Source organism: Copadichromis virginalis, linkage group LG3 (genome assembly GCF_057382275.1).
Source record: "Copadichromis virginalis isolate Kocher_CV1m ecotype Utaka linkage group LG3, C_Virginalis_male_GT1.1, whole genome shotgun sequence".
NCBI lineage: Eukaryota > Metazoa > Chordata > Actinopteri > Cichliformes > Cichlidae > Copadichromis > Copadichromis virginalis.
The window spans coordinates 31304279-31311478 of record NC_140620.1 but is presented as its reverse complement, the minus strand read 5'-3'; positions in this window follow the sequence as shown (position 1 = coordinate 31311478).

The window sequence follows — 7200 nt, the reverse complement described above, 5'->3', positions numbered from 1 at the left end:
GAGCATTGACAACTTTTACACACTGAACATGAAAATTAAGCTTTGCCCAAATATTTTATACTTTTATAGTGTAGCTACTGTATGTCCAGCATCACTGTTGGTAATGATGTAGGCTTCTCCCACTGGTTGAAAACTGGTTGAGGAACCCTCCTCTATTGCTACTCAAGATACCAACCATATAGCAACAGCTATGTGTGCGCCAGCAATAATAACATGCCATCATCCATCGGCTTATCAACCCTGGTGTTTTGAGAATGTGATCTTCAGTGAAAATAAAGATGCTGGACGCTCATATGGGTGGTGTTTTATGAGTCACAAGGTAGACCCACCACAAAATATAAATTTAGTGATTTTAATGTCATAATTCACAAAATGAATGCCATGCTGTATTAAATAAGACATGGACCTAGCAGTCAAGAAAAGAAACTGCTCAGAAAAGTCTCGGTATAGTATGAATGTCCATAAGGAGAGGAAAAGCTCACCAGGAAAAGCTCTAAAACCTATGAAAATTCAGCTAAAAGTAAAGTTGCTTGCAATTTAATTCAGTTGATTCAGTTCCTTTCAGTTTTATTTACATAGCACCAAATCACAACAGCAGTTTTACCTCAAGTCACTTAAAATAACAGAAGAACAATCTTCAGCTTCTTGGTACTTCTTGGCGTATTAATGTTTCTGCTTGTATTTGCACGTTTTCCTCACAATAAATGCTTTTTTTTGTTCTCAAACAAATATGAAATCTCTATGAACCATGAATGAACTATGAACATTAGCTAATGCCTAAGTGTGCTTTATGTCCGATTCAGTTAATAACCCAAAAATCTGAAACAAAAGGTAAGAAGATAAACAGATGCATGATAAAAACCGTGGCAACTGTCATGTTTATTTTACAACACATTAAAATATAAGAAGTTTAGAATTATCTTCACTTGCTCCAACACAAGTATCCCCCTCCTTTTTTTGTCCTTTTTATTATCCTACACTCAGTCCTTCTCATCTACCTCTCCATCGTCCGCCCTTCCCTGCGACCTCCCGACTTGCTCTCTCTCCTCGCCCTGTTGCCTCATCTCGCCACTATGTTAATTAAACTCGCTGAGGAAATAAACGTGATTTCTCCAAAGCAATCTTCTGTTTACAGCCAGGCACAGGGGAGCGCTCGCAGACTATCTCCTGTGTTCTTAGGGCAGCTTTGAACATGGGGTCAAAAAACACAGACTGGAATATGTTCACCCACACAGACCTGGACCAGTACGCTTCATCTGTACTGGATTACATCTCCAAAACCACAGACAGTGTCACCACCCAGAAACGGATCACCATGTACCCCAACCAGAAGCCTTGGATGAACCGGGATGTTCGTCTCCTCCTGAAGGCCCGCAACACTGCCTTTAGGTCAGGAGATGCACACGCCTACAGTACAGCCAGGGCTAATCTAAAGAAGGGCATCAAAAAAGCCAAACACCATTACAAAAAGAAGGTAGAAGAACACTTCTCCAACTCCAACCCCCGACGCATGTGGCAAGGACTCCAGACCATCACAGACTACAGGACCACCAAACCCTCCCCCGCATCCTCTGATGTCTCCTTCCTCAACGAGCTCAACAACTTTTATGCTCGTTTTGAGCGAGGGAACCCCACAACCACAACCAAAGCAGACATGACGCCAGACCACCAACCTATGACTCTCTCCCCCACCGATGTAGGAGCGGTGCTGAGCAGGATCAATGTCCACAAGGCTGCAGGCCCTGATGGCATCCCCGGGCGTGTTCTCAGAGCGTGTTCTGGGGAGCTTGCAGGAGTGCTCACAGACATATTCAATCTGTCCTTGGCCCACGCTGTGGTACCGGCCTGCTTCAAATCCACCTCCATCGTCCCGATACCCAAAAACTCCAACCCATCTTGCCTCAATGATTACCGCCCAGTAGCACTCACCCCCATCATCACTAAGTGCTTAGAGCGACTGGTCCTAGCACACTTCAAATCCTGTCTCCCCCCCACCCTGGACCCCCACCAATTCGCATACCGCCGGAACAGGAGCACAGAGGATGCAGTCTCCATCGCAATGCACTCTGTCCTCTCACACCTGGACAACAACAACACCTACGCCAGAATGCTGTTTATAGACTTCAGTTCAGCATTCAATACAATCCACCCCTCACAACTCATCAGGAAACTGACAGACCTGGGTATCAGTTCCCTCATCTGCAAATGGTTACTGGACTTCCTGACCAACCGCCCCCAACATGTCCGGCTGGATAACCGCTGCTCATCTACAATCACGATGAACACCGGTGTACCACAAGGCTGTGTGATGAGCCCTTTCCTCTACTCCCTCTTCACCCACGACTGCAGACCTGCTGATGGTTCCAACACCATCATTAAGTTTGCAGATGACACCACGGTGATTGGCCTCATCAGTGACGATGAGGCCGCCTACAGGGAGGAGGTGGATCGTCTGGCTGAGTGGTGCGACAGAAACAACCTGCTGCTTAACACCGAGAAGACCAAGGAGCTCATCGTGGACTACAGGAGGAATGCTGACCCACATCCACCCATCCACATTAAGGGGACGGCTGTGGAGCGTGTGAGCAGCTTCAAGTTCCTGGGAGTCCACATCTCCGAGGATCTCACCTGGACGACCAACTGCTCCAAGCTGGTCAAGAAGGCTCACCAGCGCCTCTTCTTCTTGAGGACTCTGAGGAAGAACCACCTGTCCTCAGACATCCTGGTGAACTTCTATCGCTGCACCATCGAGAGCATCCTGACCAACTGTATAACAGTCTGGTACGGGAACTGCTCTGCCTCGGACCGGAAGGCGTTGCAGAGGGTCGTGAAAACTGCCCAGCGCATCGCCGGAGCACCACTTCCTGCCATAAAAGACATCTACAGGAAGCGGTGTCTGAAAAGGGCTGGGAAAATCATCAAAGACCCCAGTCACCCATCACATGGACTCTTCACCCTCCTGCCCTCTGGGAGGCGCTACAGGAGCCTCCGGACTAAGACCACCAGGTACCGGAACAGCTTCTTCCCCACAGCTGTCAGACTCCTGAACTCTGCCTCCTGACATCTGACCCACGTTAAACTCATGGACTGAACATACACACACCCACAATGGACAACTGTACCCTCAAACACAATAATAACATGGACTGAACCACCACTCACAACCACTAGCACTTTATATAGCCTCTGTAGAAACTATCTACACCCTCACTTACCTTAACTGCACTACTGTATAGCTCTGTGTAAATAATCATTCTGTACATTCGATAATCTTTAATCCTACAACTGTTTACAACTTGCATAGTTCCCATTTCTGTATAGCTGTATATCCCAGATTCTGTAAAGTTATTTATTTCATATTCTGTATAGTTTTTCATATTTATAGCCTGTACATATCCTGTACATAGCTTGTACTCACTACAGCCTGTACATACTTATAGTTATAGAATATTCACAACATACTTCATACCGTGTACATTATAACATACCATAATAGACCCATTTCTGTAATATACTCACATATCTATATTATTGCTAATATATATTGTAATATATCTATATCACTAAAGCACTTCTGGATGGATGCAAACTGCATTTCGTTGCCCTGTACCTGTGCATGTGCAATGACAATAAAGTTGAATTCTATTCTATTCTATTCTATTCTATTCTAAAGTGCACTTCGTTCACCAGACGTGATGGAAAATGACTGGAGGGGAGGCTCGCAAACAGAATTCCAGTTGTTTCATTATCACCTAAAACTCACACACACACACACAGACACACACACGTCAGGGCAAGAAGGCCTATAACATCAAGCACTTGCAGCTAGTAAAACTGTAGTAGCTCCATCTGTACCTGTGAGTCTATCCTTCTCACTGCCAAAGTTCAGAGCAGTGATATCAGCTTACAAACTCTCTCACACATGCAGACATATGATATCAGCTTGCAAACACTCACATGTGTACAGATGTGCGTTAACAGCTTGCGCTGACACCTCCGAGGCCATCCAGAGTGCAAATCCCGGCCTCGATGAAGCTGTCTGTCAGTGAGCGCTGATGTTGTAGTCAATGCTGTAGTCAAGGCGAGCTGCACTATGTGGAAGATAAAAGTTCTGGAAGTCAGCAGATAAGGGGGATGAACACTGTAATGGCTTAACATCAGCAGCCATAGACTGACATAATAAACCTTGTAACTCAGCGGCCCCCAACCCCCGGGCCTCGGACCGGTACCAGTCCGTGAGTCGTTTGGTACCGGGCCGCGAGAGTTGAGGCTCAGGTGTGAAATGTATGGTTTTCAGGGTTTTTATCGGCTTTCAGCGTTATTTTGTTATCATTTTTATTGTTAACTCGGTTTTCCTTGGTCTTTTCACGTGTGTTATGAATAAATCTTCTTTTTTTCGATACCGGTACTAGTTTTATTTTGTTGTATTTATCCGCGACACCTTAAAGGCAAGTCCGTGAAAATATTGTCGGGCATAAACCGGTCCGTGGCGCAAAAAAGGTTGGGGACCGCTGTTGTAACTCTCATATTTCTGGGCTGACCACATGTTACATGCATTTCTGTGCGCAGCCTTTGTGCTTGGGCTTGCCTTGCTGTGACTGCCAGTCTCAGTGTGTCTTCCCTATTGTTTTTTTTCTGTTGTCCGTGTATCAGCGGTGCACGGCTGTAAACTCATTTTACATGCCATGCTCCTCTCATTAGTGCTTGTGTTAACTACTGGTGAGGAATGCAGTTGAACAGCTCAGTGGAAAAAGCAATATAATTTAACAGGATGCTAATCACCAAATTGTTGCGGGGTTTAGTCACCGTGTAGCTGCACGCGGTGACGTCTTTGGGAGCTCAGGTAAGGAGAGGGTGGGCTCGCTATTTACTTCATCCTCTGGTTTGTCTCAGGCTTCCGGCTTTAACAGTTGGGTGGATGTGAAGAGTAGACAATGTCTTTTAAATGGAAAAAGAAATCACAGATTTTTTTCTATCGGGACACTGCACTGACTGGTTGCTGAATTTGGTACACCTGCTCAACTGCTGGTTTTTACAAAGGTGAAGAAGGGTGATTCAATTACTTTAATTGGAGCATGGTTGTTAGTGCCAGACAGGCCGGTGTGACTATTTGATCTGCTGGGATTTTCCCGCATAAGCATCTATAGGGTTTACAGAGAATGGTCTGAAAAAGAGAAAATATCCAGTGATCAGATTTCTTATAGAAAAGGCAGCACAAACTCAAAGTGTCATTTGTTACAACTCAGGTATGCAGAAGAGCATCTCTGAATATGCAAGAAGTGGGGTTACAACAGCAGAAGACCACAACAGGTGTGTGGAAAGGACCACAATTCGACACACTGTTTATTTGTCAGTTTTATTTGGTGGCAAAACTGTTTGCTGTTCTTCAGGTTCAGCACCATGTTCCTCAGCTTTTGGGCTTCGCTATATATAAGGGAGAAACCTCATTAGTTAATTCAGTGCACTTGTCTCTCCAACCTCCTTGGCACTTTCCCTTGAGCTCACTGCACCACCCCTCCCCTGCAGCTGAGCAAGGGACCATACCTCCCCCACAAGGTGCCACTCCTGTCAGCTAAGAACAAGAAGAATTTGTGTTAGAATTTGTGTACTAACATGAAAGCATGACTCCATCCTACATTGTATCAACGGCTCAGGCTGCTGCTGGGGGTGGTGGTGCGAGGCAGTGGGTATGTTTCGTTTTCACTTCTTTTATATTTGTTTTATTGTTGATTTCTATGGTCAAAGCCATTTTTAAAAATATTACCTTTTTTGAGGATCTGAGCATTTTGGATGTTGTCACCGTGGGCTTTCGAAACCAGATGTTGTGAGCTTGACTTTGACACTGAGAAACACCGCTGGCTACTACCATAATTTACAGAATGAATGTCATGTCGTTTGCAATAAGACACGAAGTTGAGGCTTGAGATTGTGAAACTCATCCTGTAAGCATTTACTGGATCACTCATCAAGAAGCCGAGGAGTCATTTTCTCATAGACTCTCATAGATATAAATAATGTGTTTGTTTTGCAACATTTCCTCAGTGGCTTCGCTTTCAGACATGTTACATCTTTTACATGCAGCTGATTGTCAATAGTGATATTTTTCACTATTCCACATGAACATTTTTAATACATTCATGCTTTGCCTGTGAGATCTTGGACATGGTTTATCTAAGTAATGGTGATTAGTTTTTGACTGAGCGTTACACACTGTTCTTAACCTTTACATGTGCTTTTAACCTTTTGCAAAATGAAGTCAGTCTGGATGTGCTTTAACTCAGAGATCACTGCAAATATGTTTTCAGTAAGACACTGCAACATCTGCAGTGGTACCTTTATTTTAACAAGTGCTCAGAAGGGCATGTGCTTATCCTTTTCCTCAGTTAATCCTTCTGCTTTCATGTCTGAAGCTGAATCCCAGTCATGTGACTCCAAACCAGGAAGTTGTTGCTTGTGCCGGTGTGATGAAGATCCAGATCCAGAGGTGCAGGTATCCTCTGCTTATTTGCTTAAATGGATTTGTGAATTCTTTTTGTGACAAGCACCTGTTCAGGATTCATTTCAGAGATGATTCATAACTAAAACAGTTTTGATTCATTTCCATTATTTCCCTCAGGAAACAAATAATGAGTTACTTTTTTAAGGGGATTTTAAGTTTTATATTTAATTCCTTATGATTAGAACAACCTTGAGGTGAATGTGGGTGTTTCACATTCATAGTATATTGCATTATTTATATTATAGGTACTTTACCTGTTTGTTACCATTCTTACTGTTATGGAGCAACCGGGAACACATAATTTCCTCTGCCATTTTTTGTGGTAATTCTGCATTTTAATCGACTACCTTACCAACAGACCACAGTATGAGAGGCTCCATGACTGTGTGTCCAAGGTTCTCTCACCTTTCCTGTTCAGCCTTTATACTTCAGACTTCTGTTATAATTCGGACGATTACCGTCTACAGAAGTTCTCAGATGATACAGCCATCACTGCAAGTGTATCAGACGGGAATGATCAGGAATACAGGGGGGTCATCAGTGACTTTGCTGGCTGGTGTGAGACCAACGCACTCCAAATCAACGCCGGCAAGACAAAGGAGATGATCATAGACTTCAGGAGGAAGTCACCCCCTGCAACACCGGTGAACATCCAAGGTAAAGACATTGAGATGGTGGACTCTTACAAGTACCTGGGTGTT